The sequence below is a fragment of the Lissotriton helveticus genome, chromosome 9 (assembly GCF_964261635.1).
Source record: "Lissotriton helveticus chromosome 9, aLisHel1.1, whole genome shotgun sequence".
Classification (NCBI taxonomy): domain Eukaryota; kingdom Metazoa; phylum Chordata; class Amphibia; order Caudata; family Salamandridae; genus Lissotriton; species Lissotriton helveticus.
In genome coordinates, this window is record NC_136070.1 from 922,434,892 (window position 1) to 922,459,593 (window position 24,702).

At 44.8% G+C, this 24,702-nt stretch overlaps 1 protein-coding gene across 2 annotated transcripts in view; it reads left to right on the forward strand.

Annotated features, from left to right (window-relative positions):
- The first annotated feature begins 4,331 nt into the window (after positions 1-4,331).
- The window catches only part of ALKBH6 (alkB homolog 6, nucleotide demethylase), a 78,978-nt gene continuing 58,607 nt past the window's right edge, over positions 4,332-24,702 (forward strand). Inside the window, exons 1-2 of one of the 2 annotated variants that reach the window (XM_078661109.1) lie at positions 10,379-10,450; positions 10,645-10,696. The gene's annotated coding sequence lies outside the window, so the exon portion shown is untranslated. Of the gene's footprint in view, positions 4,454-10,378; positions 10,451-10,644; positions 10,697-24,702 lie in introns of those variants that run through there. The other variant, XM_078661108.1, reaches the window with a different exon arrangement.

The window sequence follows — 24,702 nt, forward strand, 5'->3', positions numbered from 1 at the left end:
GAAAACACATGGGTAAAAGGCATTGTCATTTACAAAGCCAATAGCTCTAACTCTCACAAATGTGAGACCTATTGCATTGTAAATGCTTGTTTCCTTTTTTGGGAGGAGGGAGCTTAGGGGTAGTTGGAGTTCAAAGGTTCCTTGTAGGTACTTCTGAGCACTAGGCCTACGCACTACTGTAATTGTGTTTATATAGTGCTTACTACCCCTGAAGAAGCATCCAATGATGTTGTTATTCAAGTTTCAAGGCCCCGTCCCCTTCTCTAACTACACTAATTGCATTTATATAGCGCTTACTACCCCTGACGAAGCATCCTATGAGATTGTTTCATTATTAATTTTTTTTATTTATTTTATGCGTTTTTATATAGCGCAGACTTTACCCGAAGGTGTCAGAGCGCTTCACAATAGGAACAGTACTGATACATGAGGAGGAAATTACAACTGAACAAATTACGAAATCAAACGTTGTTACATGAGGCAAAAGTGACAATTGCGAGCAAACAAAATACAAGAGGTAGCAAACTGTACATTACAGGAGGAAAAAGTGACATGTGTGCAGGTTACAAAAGCGTACAAAGTACAATTAGAGGTATAGTACTGCAATAAATGGCAGACACTCAAACACAAGAACAAACGTTACGTAGTCAATGGTGGCACTAGGGTGACCAACCATCCGTAAATTTCACAGACAGTCTGTAATTTCGGCCGTCTGTCCGTTGTCCGTGAAGGATTTTTAACGGACGTCATTTGTCCGTAATTTTAACCTGGCACTGGTCGCACCACCCTGAAGCCGGCACAGCTTCCACCCACTTCCCTTCTTGACTCCGATGCTGTACTAAAGCTCAGATACCCAGCAGCATTGGAGAGGCACAGCGGGATGGCAACCCTCACACCTTCAGCCCTTGATGAGTTGTTAAGAGGTGCTTGAAGGTGACTGAGAGGGAGGGGCTGCAGCTTCAGGAGCAGGGGCATCTATTCAGATGCAAACAGCCCTGAATGCGCCATGTCTCTGCACTTTAGAGGGGCTCCACACATTCCCTTTCTGCCCAGGGCCCCAAACATCTGATTACACCAAGGCAGCATGTGGTTCTCTTCACAGAGCTTAATTACTGTCACTAACTTGTAAGCGAACCTCGGTTCTTCAAACATGCAGTCTATAATGTAATAAAATAAAGAAACGGCACAATCACACCCACACTGATTAACAAAGTATGGAGGACAATCAGTTAAATCAGTTCTCTTGGAGCACCTTCTTTAAGTATTGTACATCACAGTGGGGGATGGCAAAACTAACATTTTGGAAAGAGAGTCTGTCTTCTCCTTGTCTTGTCCAGGAGGGGTGAGGAGCCCTACCCCACCCTGGAAGAGACCAAGATGATACTAGAATACTGCATACCCACCCCTGTGCCCACCCTGGTGGATCCTGTACCCCTCCTGTGATGGCTACTGCCCCCCCCAGTGATGGCTCCTATCCCCCCATGTGGTGGCTCCTGTCCCCCCACCCCCCACCTGTGATGGCTCCTGTCCCCCCTTGTGGTGGATCATGTCTCCGCCCTGGGTGGCTTCTGTCCCAGTCCTGGAATGGCTCCTGCATCGAGGGTGACGTTCTATATGGGCTTCTTCTCAAAAAGGCTCAGCTCAAAATTAATATGAAAAGGTGGGCGAGTGAGTAAGTGAAGGGATGGGTGGATGGCTGGATGAATTAGTGAAAGGGTGAATGGATGATTGAAAGCCTGAATAGATGGATAATGAGAGAGGATGGATGGATTGATGAGTGAGTGGAAGGATGGATGAGAGAAAAGGTAAATAGCTGGATGTATGGGTGGAAGGGTAGCTGGATGGGTAAATGGGTGGATGGATGAGTGAAAAGGTGGATGATGAGTGAGTGGGTGGATGGATGAGTGAAATGATGGATGGATTGATGAATTGATAAGTGAAAGGGTGAATGGATGGACGTATGAGTGAAAGGGTGGATGTAAGGATGGATGGGTGAGTGAAAGGGAGGGTAGATGGACAAAATGATGAATAGATGAGTGAAGGAGAGAAAGGATAGATGGATGAGAGAAAGGATGGATGAGTGATAGGGTCAATGGATGGATTCATGAGTGGATGAGTGGATGGATGGATGGAAGGAAGGATGGATAAGTGAAAGGGTCGATGGAGTGAGAAAGGGAGGATGGATGGATGACTGAAAGGGTAGATGGGTGGAAGGATGAGTGACTAGGTGGATGGATGCGTAAATGAAAGGAAGGCTGGATGGGTGAAGGGGTAAATGGCTGGATGGATGCGTGAATGGATGGATGGGAAAAAGAGTGGATGGATAAGTGTACAGATGGTTAGGGTGAAAGGGTGAATGGATGGATGAGTGAAAGTATGGATGAAGGGATGGATGACTGAAATGATAGATGGAAGGATGCATGATGGATAGGTTTGCAAATGGTTGAATATGTTTGGATATGGCTGGGCTTACTTATAAGAGTATTTCATCAAAATGAGGGAAGAGGAATGGGTGTCCTATCTGTTCCCCATAACTAGGTAAATTTCATCAAAAAGGATAGGACACTTGTAACCACTTACTCCAAGAGATATATTGAAATATGATGAAAAACCCTCATAAACGTTGTGTTTTACGAGAAGCGGTATATGTTGTTCTCCGCCCCACACAAACGTTATGGCAACAGTCATTGGGTTTTTGCATTCAGTATCTTGCCAGCCTCACCCGAGGCGATCTCTGGTTTTATCGTGGTAGTGTCCAGAGAAAGTTTGAGTGACCCCACTGAAGCTGAAAAAGTGAGTAAAATAGTTTCCAGGCGATACTATATTTTATTCAAATCGCTGGTCCACTAATTAAAATATAAGGGTATGCTCTGGGGATAATTAGGAATCCTTAGCATAGGTCATTAGGACAGAAAAAACGTCAACATGTTTCTGCTCTCTTGGCCCGTGGGTCTAAGAGCATTCGTCAGGACAACAATAAACACACACAGTTAAAAGTATATTGTCACTATTTTGTGACAATAGTGGGTCTATACAACATAATAGTCTTACCCATGTAGGTTCTGAATAGTCACCTCTATTTAGGGTGTACACAGAATGAACCTTTAGGTAATTGTTACCAGGTCCCGTCAGGAGGTACGGACTTTAAGTCCCAGGCCGCGTTGGAAGCGTGTTCCGCGTCTTGTGCTGGGGCTTACTTATATACTATTGCGCGGACTCCTCTGATGTGTCTGTAAAACTTACCTATTGTGCTGAAGTTTTGTCCTGAATTTTGACCTCCTGTCCTAAATTTGTGTCCTGAATTTTGACCCTTTGTCCTGAATTTTTACACTCACCGTCCTGAATTTGCACCAATGCCAGTTGGTCACCCTAGGTGGCACTTGTGCAAGTATCTAAAGCAAACAACATGTAAGAGGTAGCAAACAGTGTGTTACAAGGGAAAAGTGACGTGTGCATGTTACAAAAGAGTACCAAACACAGGTAGAAGGATAATACTGCAATAAATGGCAGAACACACTGGGAAGGCACTTTCATAGTCTTGGAGAAAAGAATTCTCTATAATGGAAGGTCTTCCTTCAGATAATAGAGAGACTATGTGTCTGCTAGTCCTTTATGCTGCATGCATTGACCATATAGGTTCCAGAAAACGATTTCAACAGCAGCAGCAAATGTATTATTTATTATTTCACAATTCTAATGACTATTATCCAATTCTTCTTTGGGCGCGGCCGCGATTTTCGTGCGGTGCGGTCGTTTTTGAAAGTGGGTGGGTTCATGACGGCCCCCAGCCGTCATCAGCACACGAGCGCCGTAGTGCATGACGGATGGGGGCCGTCATCAGCACCGAAGGGGTTGGGCTCCGTGGGTCTTATTTTATAAGGAAGTTGCGCTTACTTTCTTAAAGCTTGTAGCTTTCAGCACTACTATCACATTCCCCAGTACTCGCTTTTTTTGACGATTTATCTTAAAGGAATCAAATCACTATGTCGAAACATACAGACATATCGATATGCCATAAGGCACTTTTTGTAACTAGTGGGGCATTTTTAGTTTATTTTCGTTAAGAGTACGATTTAAGTAAGATATTACCAATACTCAATTTAGTAAATAATCTACAATTAGTGAGTAATTGTGTTCACTATAATTAGGTGCCACTTTATCATTTTCGATTTGTGTCGTTAGTCAGTAAGCAACTTACTGTCTTTTTGAAATGGCGACTGCTGTTACAAGACAAAGGAAGACTGGCCCTTTTCGTCCGTTTTCTCTCTTAATTGTGTTGTAGCTCGTGCCGTGATTGGCTGGCACTGTCCCTTTGCCACGCCCCTTCAGGCGTGAATGTGCTGCTATTGCTAACAGGTACTTCCCTGCACGTATTAAGGAATCAGATCGTTTTAGGGAGGTTACTGTTGATAGAAGTGTGGTGGGGTTCACGGAGGAAACATTACTGTTAAGGGTGAGTTATATCAGAGCGGATGATGCTCTTTAAGAAAGCATGACTCTTGCAGTAATCTTCAGCAAGCTTCTGTTCAGTAACGCCCCGTCTTACTTTCGGTGCCTCAGGTGTTAAGTAGAAGAAAGTTAGAGTAGGGAGGATTACTTACAAAGTAGGCGAGTTAAAGAAGAAAGGATCCATGTAATAGTAAAGTCGTTTGGGAGACTTCCTTTAAGAGTAGGTGAGGTAATGAAGAAAGGATCACTGCAAAAGGGGAATTCGTTCAGAAAGAATTAATATATCTGAACTGTAGTTTGTGGTCATGAGATTACTGCACGTTTTGGACCAATACTGCAGTTGGGATATGGCGTTGCGGACTGGGCTGCTGACTTTGGAATTTGGGAACGTTTCGAGTCTCGGCGCCGTCTCAAAATCCTATGATTATGTGCAAATCTCTTAATCCAACCTTGTCCAAAAAAAAGTATGAATATGACCTTGTGTAATGTAACTGGCGTTCATAGAAAATTAACACTTTTGGATGGAATTCGAGCTATATAAAGCTGCAGAAAATGTACTACTCAAGATGGTACTTGGTAAAGGTTCAGTGTGATGTGGGGGAAGGCATCACTGCGAAGTTCCCTGGACAAGATTCATGTGACTATCGACTGTAAATAGGGTGTTTTTCTCCTAGTTGTAAATCTTGATCTAACTAATCTAGCCACAGGAATATCTAGGCACTTACATTGCCAGATGTTTCGAAGTGAAGCTTGACTGTGTGTTCAATATTGACTTACTTGACTTAAGCGGTCAGGTCAAGCATAAAGCGAGATTATCTTTTTTTTAACACAGATTTTGTTAGGCATCAGGGTTTGCAAGCGAGTATTACATTACAGATTAATTCTTTTGACATTGTACATACATTAGATAATTCTTCTCGCATGGTAACATAAACATCTGGAAACATTTCGTCAATATATACGTATTCTAACATTCAATTACTTTTTTGCACTTTCAAACGAACTTCCGTCCAATCAAGTGACCTCAATGCATTCAAAATAAACTTCTGATCCCTCCCATTATATTTCCCACTCAAAAACATTCCTTTAACTTTACAGCTGCAAACTAATCTGTCCTGTCTGGGTCAGTGGGCAGGGGTGGGGGCGGAACAAGGGGTGAGGAGGGGAGAGGAATGTGGAAAGAAATAGGGAGGAAGGGCTGCGTAGGGAAACAGACACATATTTGCGCTCTGTGGTATGGTTATGAATCAAGCACTTCATTTAGGGTCATCTAAACTGTTCTATCAGTCGGGTCCAGTCCAAGGAGATCAGCTTTTTCCTCAGTCCTCTGTATTCCTCACACTGTAGCACCTCCCTCTCAGCTGTTGCCCATTTAAGTACTTCCTCCCTCCACCTACCTTCGCGCGGTGCTTTGCGAGATTTCCAACATTGTGTGACTAGTCTTTTAGCGAGCATCAGGGTCAGTCCAGCTAAATGGCGCAGCAGGGCTGCCTTCCTTGAAAGAGGCCCAAAAGACAGGCTTCTATGGTGGCCCAAGGAGTACATTCGGTACCTAAGACGTAAAACTCTCAAGGAGGGGCAAGCCCATAACGTGAATAAAGTCAGCATCTGGACGAGAACCTCTCGGACAGTCCGAGGAAGCAGTAGGGTACATTTTCTGTATTGCCAATGACGTGAGGTAGGCCCTATGTAATATCAACCCCAGTATTGTATTGGAAATTACGGGAGACCCGCTTAGGATGTTCTAGTGCCAAATCCCATTCGTTAGCATTCAGTTCCCTAGCTAACGCCGCTTCCCACTTTTGACTAAGGGCCAGTAGGGGGGAAGCGAGATTACCTTGATGCCCAGTGAGGGGCCGGTTGGTGATTTCTGGCTAAGGGATCCAGAGTAATTGATATCATTACATTCCAACGGTATTTTTTAGAGGGAATCTTTTCAACGCAGAAATAGTGTTATTCTCTGAGTCCCAATCCCAGCAATCTCGTACGGTCAACAAGCCTTACCATCTAAAATGGATTCTATCCTAGACTAGCTGTAATGCATCACCTACATACATATATTACAGCTACCAGAGTACACCCGAAGGGCCCAAATCCAACTGAAATTTGGACTAACAAAGCAAGACCTAGTTTGTAAATTCCAATTTCTTAAAAATTACTATCAGCTAATCCATGCTAAAGTCGGGACTTGAAACAGTACTGCAAGAGGTTTTTAATGGACCAAATAACAAATGGACCTGACACCTAACTGTGAGTTCTGAAATAGACATATTAAGATCAAACACTCTATCTTATTCAGCCTTGTAGCAAACTATGAAAAAACAGGCGCTGCAACATCAAGAGAAACAGATCTAATCCCTTGCAACCACATGAACAGTACATACCCACTTTACCATCATATGAAACTCCACGCTTGCAAAATGACTCAAAAGAATTATTGAGTCAGGAATATTGGAGTAACGTTATGCTTGCCAGGTTCCTGTCACTCCCAATCAAATACCTTCAATCAAATTGGAGAAAGAGGTCCACCACTCTTCCAAAATGTAGATTTTGTCATTTAAAAAAATTATCCTTCATGCACCTACTGCGCAAAATTTGGGACCGCTCGTCGCACCCTGCTGAAATCCATGCTCTTACGGAAAGGAACACATACCTGCAAGGAAGCATTATTTCTCTGCCTATATTACAGTGTTTGCTCAATATGGAAATGTGTTAAGTTACGTTGAATTGATTTAAAACTTGGAACTTACTCAAACTAAATGATCCTGTCACCTATTTTTATCAAGTACCTTACGTGAAGAAATGCAGTGTATTTTATGGTGTGGTGGTGTGACCTCACCGTGTAACACACTTACTAACCCCTTTAGGAACAGTAGGTTTCGTCAGATAAACTCTCTAGCTTAACCCCGGGTAGCTGTGGCTCAGAGCAAGGCCTATTCAAAGGAATAAGTGTAAAGCATTTAAACAGCACCAAAACACTTGAAGAAATAACTGAGAAACTCACAAAATCCAACACCAATATATAAAAATAGAATATTTTATGTACTTTTAGACACCACAATGAAAAACATCCACCAGAAGGTTCTGGAGATATAGAATTTGCAAGGTACAGTAAATATGCACTTTTTACACAACGGCGAACAGGCATTGGCAAATTCAACAACTTTGATAGTTGCAAAGTTTTTGAGCAAAAACTTTGGCTAGTTTTATTGGGGTCGGTTAGAGTTACTTTGGACAACTAACTGGGGCAGGGAGCCAGTCTCGGAAACTAGCAAGTTCCTCAGCAGTCTCCAGTCGGGTCCAAACACTTCAGTACCTAATTTAAGCCTGTGGTTTCTGGTGCTAGACACAGGCACTTAATTATCAACACTGACACTTATGACAGTCTGCCACAGGGTGATGCTGTCTAACTTAGAGAGGAGGACTACATCAGTTGTTATAAAATTCAATATACATTAAAATGACTAATATCAGTCAACCAAACATTCTTATATCTTTGGGTGCCTGGAATAGCCTGAATTGTCACACTCGTAGGAATATGATGGTTAGTAGTTGTGTTGTTACTGTCACTAGCATCACTGGCAGGGGCAATGGATGGTTCAAGCTGCAGTGGCCTCCTGACAAGGGCAATGCCACTTATTATTTTTAATAAATTAGGCACTGAAGTACTTTATCTCCTTGCCAGAGACACCTATGCAAGTGATCCTGATGCAAGGGATAAAGAATGCTGAAGATCTTTTTAGGATGCTGTGAATGTGATTTGGTTGACAGGGGTCTTCCTGCAGCTACTCCTCTGTCCACAGGCGTGCTGATGCTGTTGTGTTTACAGGATCAACTTCCCTCGAAGCCCTCTTGAGGCTGGCAGAAGTCCAGTTACCACAGGACTAATAGTCCCCTGGTATCACGGTCACAGGGAAATCCTTTCTGGAGTGGTAACTTGCCATCTGGGTGACAAAGCTGCACTCCGATGACTCTCCGAGGTCCAGCAGACTCGGGTGCAACTTACAGCATCAGGTCCCGGTCTCTCGTGCTGCACGGCAGCACTAAAAGGTGGCTTGAAGATTTGGGCTGCCAACTCGTCCCAGCAGGCTTCTTCAGCTGTTGTGTGCCTGAGATGCGAACAGAAGGTCAGCCTACTGACCCTTGGAGTCTCTATCTTTGGCTGAGCTCTGGAGATGACGTCTCGTTGAGCAAGACATTGCAGGCACAGTCCCTTCTCCTTTGCAAACCACGAGGCACAGCAGGTGCATTCTGTTTGTGCAGCCTCTCTTCGCCCGGAAACATGCGTGCACTATGTTCATCTTTCTTCAGTTCTCTTTCCAGTTTTGCCCAGATCTGAGTTCTGGGTGATAGGGGTGTCCTTTTTATGCACAGAAAATGGCTCAGGGTAAGACGTGTATGGTATCCAATGTGCTACAAGGTTCCCTTCCTCCTGATAACCACTTCCTGTGAAGGTTAATAACTGGTTTCCCCAGAGTGCACTATTCACCCCACTCTCAATATGTCAGAACTCATCTCTCGGTCTTTAGAGCTTAGTAGCACATTCCTGGGTTGTAGGACAGACCCAGTGTACAACTGTAAATGGGCACTGTAAACCTTTGGCAACAAAAGCGGCAACTTAAAATATACATATTGACTACCAGTGACATTAAATTTGATTTAACCATTACATCGGATTTAATACACTAATTCTTTCAATACCTTACAGTACTAGTTTTAGTAGTCGCAATCAGAGTTTAAAATGGCTCAGATGTCAGCCTGTAACTCTGTACTATCCCAGAGTGCACTCTTCTGCCCAATCTCAAATGCCAGAATCCCTCTCTCGGTCTTCAGAGCTCAGTAGCCCTTGGTTGTGGCTACCTGGTGACTACTCCCTGGGGTGTGGCTACCTGAGGGCTACACACCTATATAAAACATGGTTTGGCATCTGGCTTTCCCTCTCTGTCCCTAGTTCCAGCCTCTCTACCTAGACAACAGAGCAGCCAATCTCCCAAGTGTTAGTCATTTTCCCTTCAAATGTGGTTTCCCCTTTAAAGCTTGCCTTTTGGGGCAACAGCCTGTGTGGCTTCCTGCCTGGAGGAGGTAACACCTCCTTCAGTGGCAGGCCTCCTGGGAGTCACACATTTGTTTCCTTAGCAGTGCAGAAAGCTGTCTGGAGGACAGACCCGGTGTACATCTGTAGCCACTTGAAACCTTGGGCAACAAAAGTGGCAACTTAAAAATTGCTCATTGCCCACCAACAACATTAAGTTTGATTTAACCATTACATCGACTTTAATACACTGATTTGTTTATATCTTACAGTACCAGTTTTAGTAGTCAGAAGCAGAAATTAAAGTGGCTCTGATATCAGCCTGTAACTCTGTAATTGCCAATGGGAGTACTAGCCTTTGCACATTAAAACAAAAAAAAATGCGTTTTCCATTTCTTAATAAGTGTAAGCGTGTAAGTGCCTTAGACACACTATTGAATGATCACAGCGAGGCATGAGGGGCCTGGTCCACTTATGGTGTCGATGCAAGATCGGTTGAGCTATTACGACATCGCTCTTCCTAGTGGTGCTATGATGTCGGGTGCTTTTCAGGCTCACTATACGATAAGTGGAATGTCCTTGAAGAACCGATAAAGGCAGAACAATATCACTCTTCCTAGTGGGTTAAGTCGATACAAACGAGGAGGGTCACGTGATTTTGATAACAGACCTCAGCCATAGAAAAACATGCTGATTTCATCCTTGCAGTTTCATTTCATGGAATGCAGTAGTAGAACTCTCTTGGGAGCAGTACCTTATAAATAGACGTTTTTTACATGATGAACAGAAGGTTGTGATGTTCATCATCTTCTAATCGGAGATTATGAGATTGAGCGAATTCCATGCTGTGTTATAATACGTTTGTTCTGAGTGATCTTTTTTGTATTTATTTACCTCAACAGAGCGGTGCTTCACTTATGTCCTGAGCCGCAGCCAGGTGGGGTGAGGTCTGCACATCTTACACATCGGGTAAGATGCGCTATATGAAATTTGAAAATCTTCAAGTTCTGTGTAAACTAGGAGACACTAGTACATACAGTGCAATCGGCCTCATTATTTCACAGGCCTTATTGATGATGAAGTTTACTCATTACAATGTAGACAAGGATGTTTGGAGACAGGTTGTGTGTGATATACTCATGCTATTCTTTTAACTCTTTTAGTGAACAACCGAATCTGTAAGAAGATACGGAAGAGTACACCTAGGAGGTCCAGGTGACTTTTATACCAGTATCTGAGTTGTTTCACTTCTTTAGAACACTGTTTCTTTTTATTTTGTTCACATTTTGGTTTTGTGTGCAGTAGCAGTAGTCGTTTTGATAAGGTCCTGAAGAAAGCAAGGCCACATGGCCGTTATTTGCTGAAACACGTTGACCACGTTCCACTACTAGACAGTTTATAAATTTTCTCTGTCTTGGCTATTTTTAGGTCTCGGCAACGAGAACTATTGTCGCCTAGTAAGCTAGCAAGGGACTACAGAGAGGTGGACGAGCCGACCAGGGTCTGTGGACGCGCACAAAGGCAGGCAGGCAGGCAGGCAGGCATGCGCCAGACACACACACAGACAGACAGACACACGCACGCATGCATGCACACACACACACACACACACACACACACACACACACACACACACACACACACACACACACACTCTCTCTCTCTCTCTCTCTCTCTCTCTGCCGCCCCCCCACTCACCGGGCTCTTTCCCTCCGCATCGGGTCAGTCACGGCAGAAGGCAGACTCGTGTCTTCTCCGGTGATCTTCAGCTGATGTGCACGCCCACGCTGCGTCGTGCGCGCCCACCACGCTGTATCGCGCCCGTTGATCCTCTGGCGTGCACACACACACACACACCCCCCCCCCACTCACCGGGCTATTTCCGCATGTCTCTTGCCCTCCGCGGCTGGTCAGTCTCGGCAGTAGGCAGATTCGGAGGTCGGCGTGTCTTCTCCGACGATTTTCAGCTTGCACCGCTACAGCTGATGTGCACGCTCACGGCACTGCGTCTCGTCTCGTGCGCCCGGCGCTGTTTCACGCCGGGCGATCCTCCGCTTGTTAAAGGACCTGTGCCCTGCTGATGCTCCTTCCACCATCCTGGCACTTTTGGTGAATTTACACTCATGCGGCTCTCCACCTGCCAGCTCTTTCTCGGTTGTAAACACCCGGCTCTCAAAGCGCCCTATCTGAACGCCCTGGCGCGTGACTCACTTCCTGACCTGAGCACGCACGCATCGCGACGGGAAGTGCGTACACCCCCGAGCTCTCCGCCATTGATCAGCCCCTGCTGACTGTTGCTGCGCCTGTTTACGTGAACTCTGGAAGCATGCACGAGCGGGCAACGAGCTGTGCGCTGCCTCTCGAGGGAAAAGGCATTGGGTAATAATGGTATCATTTTCAGAGAGAAGTTGGAGTCAGTGGAAGGATCGGAGAGGTTACTATGCAATGGAGTGGGTGACGAGCACATACCGATACTCCACCCCCCCCCCCTTTTCCCGCCTCTGAGCTCGCGCAGGTTCTCGGTTACACACTCCTCTGATCATGCCATGCTGGGGGCACTGAGTCATACAAAGTCCTGGAACAGGCTGCACGTTTAGTCACTCGCAGTGTGGTAATGCGGCCGTGTAGAGCTTATGATTCACGGGCTCCGTCCCTCGGAAGGAAGGTGGAAATCAGTGTCATCCTTCAGAGGTCGATAAGTAAGTACCCGGGTGATGGTGAGGTGGGGAGGTAAGGGAAATACTAGTGACTTCCAGGCGTGCCTGTCAGCCCGGGCTGACACAGCTTCGCGGGCTGGCGAGCATGTAATTGCAGCCGCACCCGAGTACTTAACATGTCTTTACAGACCATTTAGTTGTAAATGAGGCTTTTATTGTGTGGTCACCCCTTCTCACAGCCACTTTGTCCGTGGTTGGAAGAATTAGCCCCTACCCGAAATATTTTCACCCCCGCCCCCCCCCCCCGAAATTTGGCTCTAGTTGCCCGCCTGGTGATTCCTCTATTTCTGCACGTCCAGGCGAAGGTGACGTCACTCTGTATTAACCTCTTTCACGATCTGCAGAGCAATCTACAAAGTTGTCACAAAATATCCCACCTAACTAGCAGATGTGCGAACACTTAACATAGATATGTGAACTATTTCTAAACTGTAAAAAGAAAATAAAGAAGGGTGTGGGTTATGAAAGGAGACCTAACTTAGTAGTTTGATTTGATTATTAAAACTCTGTTCTGCCTATCTGACTGTCACATCCTAAGGCTTGTTCTTGTTAGTATGTTCTTTCCTTTTTTTTGGACAGGAGGCTAGCACATTGTTATCCTCGGCATTGCCTTTTGATCTTGAAGTTCTGGTCTGCGTTTACTCTAACGTCTCTGCTCCTCTGAAGTAGTTGGTGAATTATAATGCGTTAGTGGAGGCTCTTTCTGTTGTTGGGTTTTGTCCAATTTCTCTAACGTTCAGTCCTTTTGCTTTGCCATCTCTTGCGTCTTTTAGTCTGAAATGTTATTGAAGAGAATATAATCCCTCTGGTACACTTTGGGATATTAAAGATTCATCATACTCCGGCATGACACATGAAACATCACATGTTGTGGTCTTCGGAGCCAAATGACGTTCTGCTGCCAGTGATATGGTGTTCAGTGCATTTATTCCATCACCTCATCCTTTGAGTAACTGTCAATGACTGTGGAACAACCTACAATTTAGATTATATTTATTAGGTTTTAGATTTAGACCCTGCCCTTTCTGATTTCATCGAGCAGCGGTTATTGAGGTTGTTTGCCTCCGATGTCCTGGGGTCTGTCCTGCTACTTCACTCTTCGTGATAATGATGGCGAGCAGTGACTGGCTTCTCACAGAATGTGTGTGGGAGTGCCTGAGCTTGGAGTCCAACAACCAGTTCAGTAAGGAATGTCCAGCCCAGTGCTTATCTTTACAAGAAAAGTACTTTTTGTATACTAGTGCAATCACTCACTTGTTCGTTCTTTGAGAATGCCCCTAGAATTTGGAATGCTCTGCCACAGGCTCTACGTGACACTCTACTTCAGAAAAAAAACTTACATTACTCTTTATCAACAAATACCTGAACCCTCCCTCCTAAAATATTCCAGGCCTTCCATCGCTACCCCTGAACTATATTGTGCATCTACTACAATTGTAGTAGATGCACATCAGAATATATTGTATATATTTTTTTTCCCTGTATTTTGCGTACTACATATTCCTTGTATATGTTTTTGTGCAAACTCTGTAAAACTCTGATACCTTTGGGTCAGGTTTGCGTTACATAAAACTCGAAAAGAAAATCTATAAAACTAAATGGAGTACAATATTGCACACAACTGTTCTTCAGAATACAGTTTAGTGTCTCTGAGCTGTATTAAGGTTGGTGCTGCACCTCCTTCCGCTCCCTCTGGTCACCCTCACCATCTTTCCAGGCTCTTTCCTAGTTTTGCGTGGTCGTTCATTCTGTAATGGGGTATGCAGTAGTAGCATGAATTAAGCTCAGGTGCAGTTTTTAATCACACCCAAATGTATGTGCTCAGTCTCCATTCAACAGTTCTTACCACGCTGTAGAAGGGAATGGTCAGACTCGCTGCTGGGTCCTACAGAGGGTCAATACCCTCCCAGTGCAGGAGGTGGCGTACCTGCAGCTGCTCCGTATTGTTTTGGGTGCTGCGGCCGCTCACGACAGTATGCCCACCTGGATCTTTGAAGAGCGGAGACAGGAGTCCTACCTTAATGTGACTTTGGGGGCTCCACGCTGGGTTTAGGCCTCAACTGGTAGTTCTTGCTGGGCCCCAATCGGGCCAGATAACACTTCAGCATCTACACTTTCTTCTGGCATCTACACTTTCTTCTGGCTGGTCACAACTTCAGTAGTAGCAGCCCATAATGGGCTGTGTACAGCGGGCAGTTACAGCCACTCACAAGCAAATTTACACACACAATTGCAGCCCGTGCTGATTGTGGTCATGAAGTTGTGGTTCCTGCCAGAAATCCGCAAAGTAAGATTATAGCCTCACTGGATCTGGATCTTCAGTTCTCCCTTTGGAAGTAGTACTACCTAAATCTTTTTTGTTTATAGCAGTTTTTAAATACAATGTCTTAGAAAATAAAAGCTATGCCTGGTATTGAGGTTTTAAACCTTTATACAGAATGGAAAAACTTCAATTTTGTTTTTGTGGCTGTGACACCTTGGTGCAGAATTATGAATGAAGATTTAAATAGGCGTGCAACTTAAAAAAAACGAATCTGCTAAAATTCAGAAAGGGGTTAAAAACTTTGCTTTTTAGAGGTTGATCCCATGGCAACCTTATATAGTCCTATCTGAAGGTAGCACCTAGACACCTCTGGGTATATGTAGGGCTTTGTAAATTCTTCATTTCATTTAAACTAGGAGCACGGGGCCGGAGCTTGGTTCAGTACTCGGGTGGCCTGTGTATCCCGATGCCCGCATTGGCATTGCCTCCTCATACCCATTTTAATTTTCACCAGAGCTGCTTTTGGGACCAGAAGCGTGTCATATTTGACACCGTATCGGTGAAATCTTCAGTCCATCGATTAAATGTAATGACTTCAGTTTTTATTGACGCGGGACGGCCTGTTTGCTGAAGCAGCAGACTGGTAGCCCTTTCTCACCCCCCCCCCCCTCCCCCAACCTTTTACTATTTTTCACGGTTCGGCCTCATTCATTTTGTAATGAACGGCACAGTACGCGTTTCGTTGAGACTACTGCTACCTTTTCAGCTGGTCACACATCCCACGGGGCACGGAAGTTAAAGCTTAATAGGGTCTTTGAATCTAACAATAATTTGACCTACAAAGGTCCAACAACCCTTCCCAAGGAGAAAAATGCATAACCATTCAGCCATTCCCAATACCTATGGCCTCGATCAAAGAGAACCCATTGGGGCGGGTGTAAAGGATCCTCCAGTCACGTTTGCTTCCTTCATCGCAGGCTGAACAGAACCTCCAATGTCTGGACTCACAAACTACTTATTTTCCCTTTAACGTTCTTTTTAGGGCTCAGCTGAACGCGCGGAAGCGCGTCTCCGCCGAAGCTCTTTTGTCGGCATGTGTGCTTCCCAGGAGACAATCCTGGCCGCGCGCATCGCCTTGGAGGCGATTTCAAACTGACACGCGCACGCGAACGAGCGCTGTGGCCTGGCACTGTCTCCTGGGAAGCACACACGCATGCGCATACACACACACAAGCGCCCACGCACATACACACAGACACGCACCCCCCCCCACACACACATACGAGTGCACCCCTGCTCTCCCCCGCCGTCGCACACATGCATACACACACAGGCATACACAACGAGGGAACCGAGGCCCCCCCCCCCCTTTGTAACTTACCAGATCAATTCTGTTTTTACTTTCGGTCCGTGCGAACGAGTGATATCACCAGAGAGTGGTGTGATAGGTCCTACTCCCCTGCCCCATGTTCAAGTGCAGTGGAGGCGTGGACTGCAGGACAGTTTATAAGGCGTCGCAGCCGAGCTTGGTTGGCAGCCTGCACTGGACGCGGTGCACTGGGGAGGGGGCGGGGCTGCGGACTCCTCGGCGTATTTTTTACTCGCAGCGCTGTGTGGGTGGAAGGAACCGCCCCTTTCAATCCGGATGCAGATTTGTGCATACTTAAAAAAATGTCCATGGTAGCAGCACTTTGCCCCCCACGAGAGTTTTTACTCCAGAGGGTCCGGCACAGATCCGACTCCGCATTTCACCCAGGGAAAAGGATTGCATCGCGTTGCCTGACAACGCAGCTGCATAAGCAGAACCAAGCGCGGCCGCAGAGCTTCGGGCCGTCTCACCTCTGCCGCCGCCGCCCCGGGTGCACTTGTGAACAGTGAGTCCCTTTCACTACTCGGCCATGGGGGCCCCCGAAGAAGCCTCACTCCCTGGAGACCCGGAGCTCGCGTCCTTGAACGTGGCCTGCACTGAGGGGGCAAAGCATAACAGGACCCTCCACGCGCTGCCAGGTGAGCCAATGCCCGCCCTCCAGACAGTGGGATGAAAACACTGGTGGTGGGGGTGGGTCACCGAGGGGCGTGACCGATGACTTTAAGGGCGAGGCTTAAAACAACACAACATTTGTCGTTAGCATTGTGTGCTGGCCGACTGGCATTTTGCTGCTTCCGTCCCTGCATCCAGATATAATACAGCAAGTAACATTACTGCTACAACAAGCCAGAATTCTAGGCTTTCTCAATGGTTGTGCGCTGCATAATAATAAATAAGCAACAACTAATACCTGTGTATATAATATTGCAAATGCTTCAGTTCTCAAGTGATGAGACTGTGTCTTTGAAGTTACATCAAAGGCTGGGAAGGATGTTAACTGTCATTGGTTGTTAGCTGTTTAACAAAAACGAGTAACGACAATTTTGTTGTTAATTAATATTGAATTGTTTTCATTCTGACATTGTGGGACTGAAATAACCATCACTCAGGCCTGTGGAAGGGGCAGTTTTTGTCAGTGCCTCAATAACTTCTGTTATGTTCATTTCATTCTGGACATGTGCAACCTCTTTCTCTCAACACTTTGTATCTATATACCGTACACCTCCTCTCATTACTCTCTAGCGCCGCTTTTCACTTTCTTCTGCTCTTCCTCCCTCCTCCTTCATTCCACTGACCCCAACACACACCGCCCCCTTCCCTTGTAAGCACAGCATTTTCTTATACTTCTTTCACCTTGTCAATATTTTGACAACTGCATACCTCTTTCACACATTTGCACAGAATCATAGTTGCAGCTGTAATGCCGGACCATTGCTCTCTGCAGAGAGGCCAAGGACTGCATGACCATGCATTGTAAACCCCTTTCTCATCTGCTTTCAGGCAATGTTTGAAACAGGCCTTCGCCTCAAATTCAGACCCCTCATTGTGGTCCTTTATATACACCTAGAGGGCCTCTCTTCAAAGTAGGCACTATACAAGAGTAATATGGTCCATGAAAAAAACATTCAGAAACACACCTTCCTGGAATTTGAAAACACTCCAAGGGATCACAGGGCTAGTACAACATTTGGAATGTAAATATGAATGAAATCACTGACTAACATTTTTACATTCATTTATCAGTCGTCAATGAGTGCTTTTGGCTACAATGTTATGGGCACTGAATATATAGGGATATATAATAGGGAGCTGTTTCAATGTCCACTATTAATTACTACCAGTTCTTATACCTGGACAGACCCGGCACAATTTAAGCCCTGGCCAGTGGGCGTGGTGATAGAAAGTATTGGAAACATACTGGGTGCTTTTGATGAGATTGGACGCTTGACTGGCAGAACTTTTTAGGCTAAAATATAACAAGCCTTGGCAAAGCCAAGAGGTCTTGCTTATGCAAGAGCTATTTATTGGCTTTATCAATTGTTTTACCCATGTTGTACACCAGTGTGGCTGTTGTTCAGCATGGCAAAAGTTTGTGGAGTAGTGTCATGGAGTAGATTGTATGGATTAGAGTGGCGTGTGCATTGGAGTGGATTACGTGGAAATTGTGGTTTGCAATTTATTTATATTCTTACAAACGCAATCATATCCCACTCAAACCTAGTCTTCACCAGTTTAGCACACATCCTTGTACATGCCGGTTTGAAATTCCTCATGCAAGCACTAGAAATGAAGGCAGTTGCGTCACTTCAGCCTAGTGCAATGATGTCCTCTGTGGCTGTCAAGAACTGATGCTGAGTTTGATTGCAAATCTGCACCCCAGCATGCGATGAGGAGAGAGGTGTCGGGGAATAAAGCCTTGTGGTTATCACCCTGATATCTTTTCAAATGCAGAGTGACCCCAATGTTGACATGAGCCGCTGAAGAAATGGCCATAATAACATGATTGACGGTACGTAAAATTGACTAATGGCAAAGAGTGCTGCATCAAAAAAGACTTTGCGGGTTGAGGGGTGCTGTACGCCGTGGGGATTGAGTGGTGCTCTAGGCGTGCAGGTTGAGTGGTGATGTAGGCGTTGCGGGTTGAGTGGTGATGTAGGCGTTGCGGGTTGAGTGGTGATGTAGGGGGTAGGGGTTGAGTGGTGCCGGTTCAGGTTTTCAGCAGGCACACTCCTTCAGCCGTCAGTGCACACTTTCACCAGGCACACACCACTATCCGTCACTGCACAGCAATCGCAGTATGGTGCACTTTACTTTTAAACATATTCATCTAAAGCGCAGCATGCCACCATTGCTACAAAAATAAATACACACTTTTTTTGGCCTACAAATTATAGACTTTTGTTGCAGTTGGTGTTGCAATATTTAGCAATGCCAATAGCTCAAACTTAATTAACCCGAGACCTATTGCATTGTAAATGCTTGTTAATGTTGGCATTGGAAGCTATATCCGATTAAAAATAGTTTTCTGCTTCCTAAACCAATTTTATCTACACTTTTTTCGCATTTTTTGGTATCACAGTTTCTCTGCACTGCACTTTAGTTTGTTACCCCATTAGCACTCCACTCATATATATATATATATATATAACCAACTACTCCTGACAAAAAAGTGACCCCACACTGCCCACAGGAGGGACCGTTTATCATCTATTAGGCCCTTTTCTGATTGTTATCAGGCAGTTTGTTGTGTGGGTCCCTGGAACCCCAAATGATGAAGGGCGGTTCCGAGTGGTGACTGATGGGTGTTCAAGACCATACACTTGTTTGGCTTATTCTTATTTTATTAAGAAGAGTTGGGATATGGCTAGTGGTACTAATTCTCGGCCGTTATCCAAACATTCCTTGTTATTATCTTGACCCTCTGGCACTCTTGTTGTTGTAAAGGTTTGGAAGGGCGTGTATCCAGAGCACGGTCATTAAACTAGCCCTAGGGTCCCCCATAATTGTATGTGTTAGAACCATTTCTTAATATACAGCACCTTGCCGTAGGGCGCGTTATGATTATTATTAATATTAATAAAAACGTAGGACTTGGCTTCGCCATTACTTTAAATGTAATGGCAACGTTGAGTTAGCAGTTTAAAACTACCCTTCCAGTCGGTGGTGGCAGAATAGGATCCATGTTTTACTATGTCCCACTCAGGGGGACACTCTAACTTACAGGCCCTCGGTACCACTGGTACCATAAACTAGGGACTTACAAGTAAGTTAGGCTATGCCAATTGGGTACACGCCAGTTAAACATACACCATTTTAAGGCTCAGGACACATGCACTGAATCCTGATTAGCTAGGCTCAGGGCATTTCAGAGTCATTACACCAGTACCCAGTAGTCAAAACGGGGGTAAAAAGTGGGGGCAAACCTGCAAAATGTCTCTTTCCTTATGCAACCCCTCCCATCCCAGCTAATACATCCAGGAGAACTTAACCAGACTTTTGGTAGTTCTCCTTGATTATTCAGCCTGGAAGGATGTCAGAAACTGGTTAACGATTACGGGGCCTATTTAGCCTCACATTCTTCTGCTAGGGTCATTCCCTCTTCGTAGCTTACCTACCTCAACTATGACAGGCCTCATCCTAAATTGGACCTTAGCGAGGACTGTTTCGCTGCCAACTTTTTGTCCACCCTTTTACATGAAACTGCGAGGTGCCACCTTCACCTAGCCTAACCTTAGCCAGGGCAGCATCTAGGTTACCTGCAGAGGTTACCCAAAACAGAAGTAACCCCACCATGACCAACAGGGCACGCGCCTTCTTTGCCTCCTAGCAGAAGGTCTGATCCCATGCTAAGACTAGGGCTGCCACAAAGGCAAGCACCCAACAGAGGCTACTTACAGTTGTCAGTGCCAAGAACCACACTCTGAGCTCTTCCTTGACAGATGGATGGTTTTTTTTGAGTGGCAATTGTGGATTCTTGGGGCCTTTCTTTTCGGGGTGGGGGGGGGGCTACCGCCTCCGGTGCCAGGCACCCTTCTTCCACTCGTCCTGTTAGTTCAGGGTGGATACACTGAATATGAGCAGGTGCCTAACACTCCAGTATTTATTTGGGGCCTGGAGAGACACTGCCAGGGCCAGTCTGGGGCCCCTCCCCATCTTGGGTAGGTTGGCTATGACTCCCCGCAGCTTCACCTAAGTATGATCTCCCCTTCCTACCTTTACCTCTCCTCTGGGATCTACAACTCCTAACCTTGGGTAAGGAACCTCCAGCGCCCTGGGCAGCCATTCCTTCTGGTTCCAAATAGATCTCTAATAGGTCATTGCCTAGGAGGCAGTCTAGGGGGGTCAGGACTGACTACCACCCTATGTCAGCTAAGAGTAATCCCTACTTCTAGGGAAACCAAGGCCACAGGAGGACAGTGCCTTGCCCTGGGCCTGCCTTTACGTTGTATACCTCTCCTAGCAGCCAATGGTCTGGAGACACGAACCAGTTCACTATGGTGTGGCTGGTACCTGTGTCCATCAGGGCAGTGGTTGAGATCCCATTTATCTTGACCTGGTGGAAGGGCCTACTACCACCCTCTGGGATCACCAGCTCACCATCTGCACCCTTCTCCCAGTTAACCGCATCAGCGCTAGCGGTTTTCCCGCTGTGCGCTGACTTTTTAAAAATACCGCGTTACATGACGAGCTGAGCTCGTCATGAGCGTGCGAGCGGCGCAACTCATGACGAGCTCAGCCGCATTGACTCTTCTGTCCCACCACAACTTCCCCAGCTCGCTCCTTTTGAGGGTGGACAGACTGGCCAGGTTAAGCTCTGAGTTTCCCTTGCTTAAAGTAACTTCCCAAACTTTTCAACAACCTTTTGATTCTTTGTCAAATTTTTGAAACGTGTTGGAACTTTGTCAGAGCTTTAAGAAAAACATTTTAAAAGTTCAGCAACTCTTTGAAACTGTGTCTCTGATCCAGTATCCAGTAGTCAAAAAGTGTGGGCAAACTTGCAAAAAACTGATTTCCTTACACCTTAAATATATTATGCTGGAAGATCACTTAGTTTATAAAATTGTATCAACTAAAGATCGAATGTCAAAGGGCAGTTTTAGGCTGCCTGCGCACAGTCGTTCTGTTTTAACAATTGTGCATTAATTGATTTTAAGACTATCACAATAGGAACCGCAATAGCTGTACTTCAGATATCTCAATTTTATTGTGCGTGGTGTACGATTGTATTTTTTATAAGGAATTCTAATAATATAATGTCCATATAAATTAATAATGTACAATAAAATATGAATTCCTAAGACAGCCACTCTAAACCCTATATGATTGAGCGCCTCGATCTGAACAGATGAGACCATTCGCATTAAATGAGCAACCCAGAGTAAATTGAGCCCCTTCGTTATCTAATATTTTGAGTACATCCTAGGTATTTTGGTCTGTAATGTATTTGTTTTCATATATATCTGTATCCTGCCATTTCAGACCAGGGTTGCCTGTTCCATGTTTATGTGTACCCTGTTTTGGTAAGTGCATTTGTTCTAGGCGTAGTTTCAAAAGAACCACAAGATATGGTTGAAACTGTCAAGGCTGGATGGTGCTGAGGCCATTGAAACCCTTTCTTGCATTCTATCAAAATACCTTATGTGGTCACTTCATGTTGTTGGGTAGATCCCTAGACTTCTGTGGCTCAGACAGACTTTGGCAGCACACTACTGTAACTCTCAGTACATATATGTGATTTGCAGAACATGGATACTGTGCACTTTCAAAACCAACCTGCTGCTGACCTCCCCGGGTTGCGCTTAATATTTGTTATTGACATTTGTGTAGCATGCTTCAACCACTAGTCTGGCCTCCGAATGCTTTTTGTTAGCTTGTGTGAATTGTTTGCAGGCTGGAGTCTGCTTATGTGTTTGATAATCTGGATGAATGAAGAGAGTGATGTGTGAAGTGTTTGATGTGAGGGTGGTTCTTATGAGCGCTCAGAGTGATGTACATGAAAGACAAATATTGTATTTACATACATATGAGGTGACAGCACTGTGCTGGTATACATCCACGGTAACGGCATTCATTTTACCAAAGCCACTTATATCCTAACCCCTCAAGCGTGAGGAGAAGGGAACCAGGGTGGTAAAGAGAAAGTTATTCATTAAAGCAAATGTTTCTGTTGTTGGCTCAGGTGTTATGGTGGCAACCATAAAACTGCTGAGGAGATTGTGTAAGTTCCACTTTTCATATCTACCCATTGCAGTGAACATTATCTGTTTAAGATAATTTAGGATGAGACAAGGTGTCGGATCTCCCTTTGACTAGCCTTTACTAGTCCATGAGGGTGGAAAGTTGTATGGAGTTAGGCACACTGAAGAAGTAGGTGTTTGCTGAGGAGAGAAAGTGTCAAGAAATGGAAGAGAAATTAGAAAGAAGACAGAGCTCCTGTGTGAGGATGTGTGTAATGATCAAAAAGTCTATAGGCATAACAGGAAAATAAAAAACAAGCGTCGATAGTCATACACTGTATAGTTTTGAAAGCCATATGTGCACTATGAATCCTCAAGGAGGTTAGATCAGATAGTGAAAATCATGAATTTACAGATTTCCCCCTTCCTTGTTTTGCATTGTAGTGAGGATTGACAAATGATTGACGCACATTGGATGATCTCATTCCCACTAAATACATTTGTGGTGCTTTATATTAGTTGCACAAAGAATATAGTTTTTTTATGATGTTGAAGAAAAAGAAATGTATAGAATACTGATTCCGATAAACCATTTCTGCAAATTATTTTAATGGAACTGTTCAATATGAATGATTATTACAGTTTGATAGCAACCAATTTATAAATGTCTTTCTTAATATTTCCTTGTACGTGCTTTTTAGGTCTCGGCTTCAAACGGAGCGCATACGTGGTCTTGAAGAAAGACATGTTGTATATAATTTAGGGGCTTGGGCCCACCCTTAACTTTCTTATTTGCTGGCTTCGTCGTCACCTTCCTAATTTTTCTCCTCTTTTTTAATGGCATGCATGCTTCATGCCTTTTCTTGTCTTTACCTCTCTCCCGAGAGCAGGGACCAATTACTACCATTCATCCACTCCACCCATTTTAGAATCGTGTTTAGGGACTACATTTTTGGTTTGTTTTCAACACTTAAAACAAGCGTTTGTGTTTTGAGCCGCACCGTGCTCTGATGCATAATCTTTCGTTTATTTTCAGAACTTAATACAAGTGCTTGTTTTGTTTTGATCACTTAAAACAATTACTTGTGTTTTGAGCAACACTGCACTACGACGCACATTTTTTGTGTTCACCATTTACACAAGTGCTTGTTTTTTTTTCTCACCACTTAACACGAGCACTTGTGTTTTCAGTAGCGTGCTCTGGTGCGCATTTTTACTTTGTTTTCAGCACTTAACACAAGCAGCCTTCTCGTTGCGACTGCCATCTGTAGTGTAATAATTTCTAGAGGATGGTGCGCATGCTTTACTCAAGCAGCATTCTTGTTTTTGTTAGGCATGAGGGAGTCTAGAATCCCAGGATGTTGAGCAGAAACCTCAACTAGAGTCTGATTTGCTAGTTACAAAGTAGGCAGCTCTGGTCCTTATGCCACATCCTCTCCCTCTCCTATTGATGAACACAGTGGAGTGGCTTCATCTCGTCTGTTGTGTGATCTGTTGGTGCTGCAGAAACACACAGATGCTATTTAATGATTGCTGCCAAATTCCAATCATGTTGCTGTGATGGTTGTATTACGCCAAGGGATGTCCTTGCATACCAGTAGGCATGCTTCAGCCAGTCTCTTTGTCTGACGTGTAACTGGACCAGCGCAATAATGTAAATAGCGAAAATAACTATTATCTATTGTTTTAATAATTGGACTCGATTCAGAATACAGAGCGATGGCCCAATTTCCAGCTGTCTCCCATGAATGTTTCCACCCCCCCCCCGCTCTCCATGTACCTCTCTCGCCCGTATGTTCAGTACCCCTGCTCCTTCTTTCTCCTATGGTTGAGTCTCCGTGCCCCGATGTTGCTTCAACTCTTCCCCCACTCGCACAAAAAAAGACGGCTGCTTCACAAACTTTGTTTTTCTCATTCATACAAATTATTCTGTTTGCTTACAGGGATGTGTCTTATCAGTCAGCAGCCGGGCCATTCCATTTGACAAAGTAATAACTTAATTGCAGAATTCAAAATATGGGCCATGGCTGCCGAGGAACTACCTGCGAATAGCCAATTTGTTAATAACTCACCCAGTTGAGGAAGGAGGTACGGGAGCTCAATTTTAATGCACAAAACCAAGCCCCCCCACCCCTAGCTCTCAGTTGTGACATAACGGCCAGCACCAGCTACGAAAATATTCTTCTGCCGAGAAT